We start from the raw sequence: 6,000 nt of genomic DNA, 5'->3' as shown, positions 1-6,000 counted from the left end.
TAGGGCCAGAGCTCCCTCATACCTCACTGTTACAGAAAGCTGTGAGAAGAGAAAGGAGGAGCCCTACAGGTGGAGGCACAGGACTCACACTTGCTGCAGAGACTGAACTGGGAAAAGTACCTTTTTAAATGTTACACACAGTTGTTTTTAAAAAAAACCAAAAAACTGCTCTAACCTGGTTATATTGTCACTTCAAATGTTCAAGAAAATTGAGCATTAGTGAGAGAGGAAAACACTAAGTAGCATGGGATTGCATTATCTCACTTTTTTTTACAGCAGAAGTAATAAACCTTTCTTTACTCTGGATGAAGGGATGAAGATGTGAACTTTTGGGCAGTACCTGCAGAAGCCTTCCCCATCAGTTCACTGGTGAGGGAGACAATAGCCATAGTCTTCCTCTCCTCCTGACAGGCTGCTCACAATCCTCCATCTGCCTCTTTCTTGAGGGGAGAGTAAAACCCTTTTCACCCAGTTTATATGACAGCCAGAACTAATTACAGTACCTGGGAGAGTACAGAATTATCTCACTTCAAAGCCAAGCAAATCTTGTAATGCCAAGGCAGGGACAGAGAGCCCCTGCATTCACCAGGAGCCACAGACAGCACAGTCCCCCCTCTACCCTGGTCTGCACAGAAGTGAAGAATTTTTCTCTCACAGAGAAATGTCTAATATGGCTACTTGTATTATAAAACACATTTTAGATACTTCACTTTCTCTGTGGAGTTATAGAATGAACTTCAAGCTGACCTTTATTAGCACTTAATTCTTAGTCCACCAGAAGAAAAAGCTTTATACACAATATGTATTAATTCTCTTATTATCATAAGTGCAGCTGTTACATCTTTGCTACCTACAGTTTCCCAGTAAGGTGGAAACAACACAGTGTACTAACCAAGATGTCCAGTTTTACAATCCCCAAGTGATAGCTTTCAGAACCTATTTGCAAGGATAATTTGATATTGGTAGGCACTGTGGTCTGGAAATTTCAGACATGAGGCTGAGAGAAAAGCAACAAACTTCTCAACAGAAGGAGTTGGTTTCCAAATATCTTTCTCCTCTTTGGGATTAAGATTGCCATTTTAGTTTCTAAGCATTGCAGGTACTGTGAAGAAAAGATTACATCCTGGGAAACAGACCAGCTTTGTTTGAAGTTCTCAAAGTATGTTTTGTACTATTTTGTTCTGAACAAATAATACCAATGATTTTGGTTTGCTGTGCTTTGAAAACAGTATTCTGAGCAGAAGCTTTGCTGGTCATGCACAGATATATTGGACTGATGAAAAGCTAGATTTTGGGCTGGAAAGAATTTTGTCCATGAGAGGATGGACGAGCTTTTTTATGATCTCTCATTTCTTGTATGCATGTGCACTTAGACACCAGTATGTATTTTACCTGAGCAGGATAGAGGTCTCTGTTTGAACAAGCATATGCAGGAATTGTGGTCTTGGCTGAAGAAAGAACATGTTGATGATTTCACTGTTATATCCTTAACCTCACATTGCAATTGCTTTGCTTTATCAGGGCTCAAGCTTTTCTAAGCTTTTTAAGATTATATTTAGAGAGCTCAACTGTGGCTGTTTACAGATTTGGAGCTAAATTGCTTTCTGATGAGATTGGACTGGTACAAGTGTTGCTCCAGCAGGGTTGATATATTTAGCCTCTCTTGTTCCTAATTTAAATACTCCTACACTCTTCTGCTTTGATGATATTTGGATCACAGGACTCAACAGAAGTTTCTGTTTCTCAGTAGCCAAGTATTTTGTAGCAGAGAAATGACTTTTGACTGGGGAAGAGCTGCTAGAAAATAAAGGAAGCATTGAGGTTCTCATGGGTTTGCATGGTTGGATATGGATCTAGAGGAAAAAGAAAGGCTCTTCTGAGAACCTTCATCATCAAGACTTGTTATATTCTGAGAAGCAAAAAAAGACTTGCCAGTGATTCATTTGCTAGAGATCCCCTTTTTTTTTCAGTGAGGGGGAGGAAAGGGCGTATCTGTCACAAAACCAAGTCCAAAAGTACTTGGTTCAAAATCAAGTTTGGTTATGCAATGCACACACTGATGGCACGAGAGATGTTATCACTACAGATGAGCATTTTGGTACATGATCAATGCTTCCTGCCCTGCCTCTAATTCCAGCTGCAACAGTTCCTGGGCAATTGCAATCCCACATTTGATCATTTGACAAAATAATCCTCTCAGTTTTGCTTTTCACTGGTCACTGCCGTGCCTCATTATTGACTGAAACATTATTCTACTTCTGATGACATCACAGTCCTCCTGAGGATGATGTCATCATCTCACCTCTTAACACAGAGGTCAAAGAAGAAAGGTAGGAAATTATGTCAGAAGTGTATTCATTGTGCAACTGTCAGCAAATTATTACAATACTCAGGAACTGTGATGATACAGAAACCAAAATCCCAAAGTTAAAGCTGTCAAACTGCAAGGACCTCAGGGGGACAGATACAAAGCAAAAGCATCAGAACAGTCAAATCTGGCAGCACGTCAAAGTCAAAGGGAGGAGGGAGGGAATGTTTTAGAAATCTCTGCAACTAAGTAAAATCTACATATACTTTTAAAAATTGGTATCCAATCAAGCACTTAGAGGCAGATTAAATGCCAGTATTTACAAGCTGTGACAGCCTGCACTACTGTGCCTTCAAATGAAGGATAAATTGAAGTAGTAGATAATTCAACTTGAACGAAAAAGGAAGAGAAAAAAAAAGGGGGGGAAGAATTCAGTAGCTTATCATAGGCAGCTGTAGGTACTGTATAAAATATCTACTCATGTTAGGACAGAAATTCCTTTGTTAGGATGGTGAGATGTTTAATCAGGTAATTACAGAGTCAGTCAAGCTGCTTTTTTGATGTTTACACTGGAATAAAACTAGATCAACTCTTAATTTACATTATGTGAGCTACTCTGAGTTTATTACCTATGTAAATAATGTCAGCACAACTCCAGAGCCATCTTTGCTTATGAATTAATTATAAATTAAAAGCTAAAAGCTCATCTTTTCTATTTACTGAATGATTTTTACATGCACATTGGGCATTCATCAACAGTTGCAGTCATTCATAACCCAGGTCTTCTGTGCCTGAACATCAACCCTAGTTTTAGTGGGGGAAAAGCCAGACATTACTGCTAATGCACAATGGTTTGAATGGTTACTTTGCTCACTGGCACCATCTTTGCTAGTAAAATCTAGCATCCTAAGATAGAATTGAAGGCTTTTTTCTCCCTTGTGTGGACTTAGATAATTTTTTCTAGGAATCTGTTCTTGGATTTTATTAAACTCTTCTGTGCTTGTCAACTCTTTTTAAACCCAGTTTTATTAATTTAGAAGACTACACAACTCAACTTTCTTCATAAGTGTCTTTTCATGGTAACTATGAGCCCAGATCATAGGCTAGAACTCCACTGTGCCAGAACTGTAAAAACACAGAGTGAATGTGTAACTTATAAGATCTTTGAAACAAGAATCAGAGTTAGGTAATAATGAATTAATGTACATTGACCATCAAAGGAACGGAAAGAAAAATGTCCATGAGCAGGTCCTTCAAAATTTAATGGACAGTTTTACATCAAACCTTGGTAAACAAACATCTGTTGATCAACACAATGCCTCCAGAAAGAAACCTGTCAAAGGTGAAACCTTTCAGGAAGAAAACAATAATACCTCAGAACTTCATCATTCCTGAGTGTGTTTTGGAAATTACACTGTCAGGGACTTTGCTCTTTCTGGGGCTATACTCCCTCTGCCACCTAGTCTGTGGGTAACTCCAGATTATTTTTTAGGAACCATCCCTGACCATACTATCCTCCAAACTCTGAACTGAGTCAAATCCAGAGCCATGACCATGCTAAGGCCTGGACAATATCAAACTACTGGTTATGTCCCAGTGCTTGGTCCTCTAGATAGGACTAATTGAGAACAGTTATGAGCTGAAGTGAGGATTTCAGAATGAGTTGGCAGAGGTTGTTCCAGGGAAGTAATCTGAGGAATACCACTCTGTACACTGGTCACACCATGAATAAGAATAGAGTGAAAAAGCACAGAAGGATGGTGCCCTGTTGTTAAAGGAAGTTCACTGTTGCTGTGCAAGCATTTGGCACTTCCCACATCTTGTGTGTATTGTGGCTGTATTTACTCTGCTCTGTCGGAAGAGAAAACATGACCTTGCACATGGAATCATTTTAAACATAGAGCATTATTCTGTGGGCTATTTTACATCAAGCAGCAGATGGTTGGACATAAGTAGCTAAACACAATACAGTACTTCCAAAAATGAGAACCTAGCTTCTGGATTTCTGAAAGAAGCATGGAAGGGTGGGTGTTGTTGAGACTGTGGAAAGACAGTGTTTTTGATTCAGTATGTTATGATCATATTTTGACTTTAGCAGAGTAGCAGAAGACCATAGTGGACCAATACGTTAGAGGAGTCCTCCCACCTAACATGGATGGTGATGGCTGGAGATTTCCACTCCCTCAGAGGGAACACAATATGGGATTGTATTCTGCACAAATGTGGTGGGCAGAGCACTAGTAGGATCCACAGTCAACACAGATAAAGCTTCTTGTATTAACAGGCATGGGATTATTTGCCAACATTTCTCATTGCCTACTGACTGCCCGCTGGCAGGAGATTAGATATGAAATGCCTGGGAAATGAAACTGCAGTTGTGTATTACTTTCTCTTTGGGAGTGTGTACACCTTTCCTTGTCATGCCTGGGCAGGAACTGTCTTCACTGACTTTTCTGGTCTAAACTGAAGTGTACTCATTAGTGAAGCTGTGCAACCAGGAATGGAGGAGAGAACAAGAGGTTGGGATTGGAGTCTGTGAGTTTGCACCGGGTCCTGTAACTCGTAGCTCTATCTTAGCTGTACAACGACTGGCCAACATGGAGAGAGAGCTAGGAGAGCTATAGAAGGAAGATGTGTCACAGAAAAACTATTTGAAGGATTACGATCTGGTGATAACCTAGAGAAGATTCCACTAAGATTGCTTTGGAGTGTAAACAAAAATTTAACAGAAATGGAAGGCTTAATTACTCTAATTACTAATTATTCTTCCCAAACTTCAGCTGCATGTACATTTTGAGGACTACAACATGGAGATGCTGGAAATCCACCTCTCAAAAACTTTTTTCAGGCCTAAAACTAGCAGAGTGCTTCAATAATGACCTTTTGATGTCTTTTTTTTTTTTTTTGTGGTGTGTGTAATCTTTGTCATCTTTTATTCCTCCGTGTTACTCCGTTTCCTGTTTATTTGTAATAAGCATGGCACCACCCTCTCCTGAGTTCTGTAAACAAGATTTCAAAAAGGCCTGAAGATTCCTTCATCAGTTTGTTTTTAACATGACATCCACTTCCCTTTTTAGCTGTGTAAGGCGGTCAGTGCAAAGAGAGGTTACAATACGGTTTACATACAAGGAAATCACTATCAGGTGGAAAAGCTTTAATTCCTCGCATTTATTTAAAGCGATAAAGCGTCTGACCCTGGCAGACGTGTTCCCGATGGCGATGAATGCCAGGCTCTGGCAGCCCAAGCGACGCCTATCGCGGCCGTGCCTTTGCTCAGCCTGGCCCGAGCGATTCCCTTTCCCGCTCTCCGTTTTTCCCAGCTAGGAACCTGACTCGCCGGGATCACCCCACACCACGGCACCTCGGCCGCGGGATCACCCCACACGAGCACGCCACACGAGCACGCCACGGCCCCGCCCCGGCCCGCGGCGGCTGCGGCAGCTCCGGCCCCGGCGGGCGGGCGGGGCTGGCCGGGCCGCGCTGTGCCCCCGCTCCGCCGCGCCTTCCCCGGGCCCCGCGCTGCCTCCTCCCGGCCCCTCCTCCGGGGCGGCACCACCGGGCGACCCCAGCGGCCCCGCAGCGTCCCGCGGTCGCGGCGCGCACAGAGGCGGCGGCGAGCGGAGCTGCGGGAGCCGGCCCGAGGCAGAGGTGGGTGCCGGGGCTCTGGCGGCCTCTGCGGGAGGAGGGAGGCC

The 6,000-nt window shown here is 42.7% G+C and overlaps 1 protein-coding gene across 4 annotated transcripts in view; it reads left to right on the top strand.

Annotated features, from left to right (window-relative positions):
* The first annotated feature begins 5,723 nt into the window (after positions 1–5,723).
* Positions 5,724–6,000, top strand: part of LPIN1 (lipin 1) — a 49,156-nt gene continuing 48,879 nt past the window's right edge. For 2 of the 4 annotated variants that reach the window (XM_071440667.1, XM_071440658.1), the window contains exon 1: positions 5,827–5,956. The gene's annotated coding sequence lies outside the window, so the exon portion shown is untranslated. Of the gene's footprint in view, positions 5,957–6,000 lie in introns of all 4 variants that reach the window. The other 2 variants (XM_071440677.1, XM_071440686.1) reach the window with 2 other exon arrangements.

The sequence above is a fragment of the Agelaius tricolor genome, unplaced genomic scaffold (assembly GCF_023055355.1).
Source record: "Agelaius tricolor isolate 1412-34295 unplaced genomic scaffold, bAgeTri1.0.p SCAF_1, whole genome shotgun sequence".
Classification (NCBI taxonomy): Eukaryota; Metazoa; Chordata; class Aves; order Passeriformes; family Icteridae; genus Agelaius; species Agelaius tricolor.
This window is presented reverse-complemented; position numbering and strand designations above follow the sequence as displayed.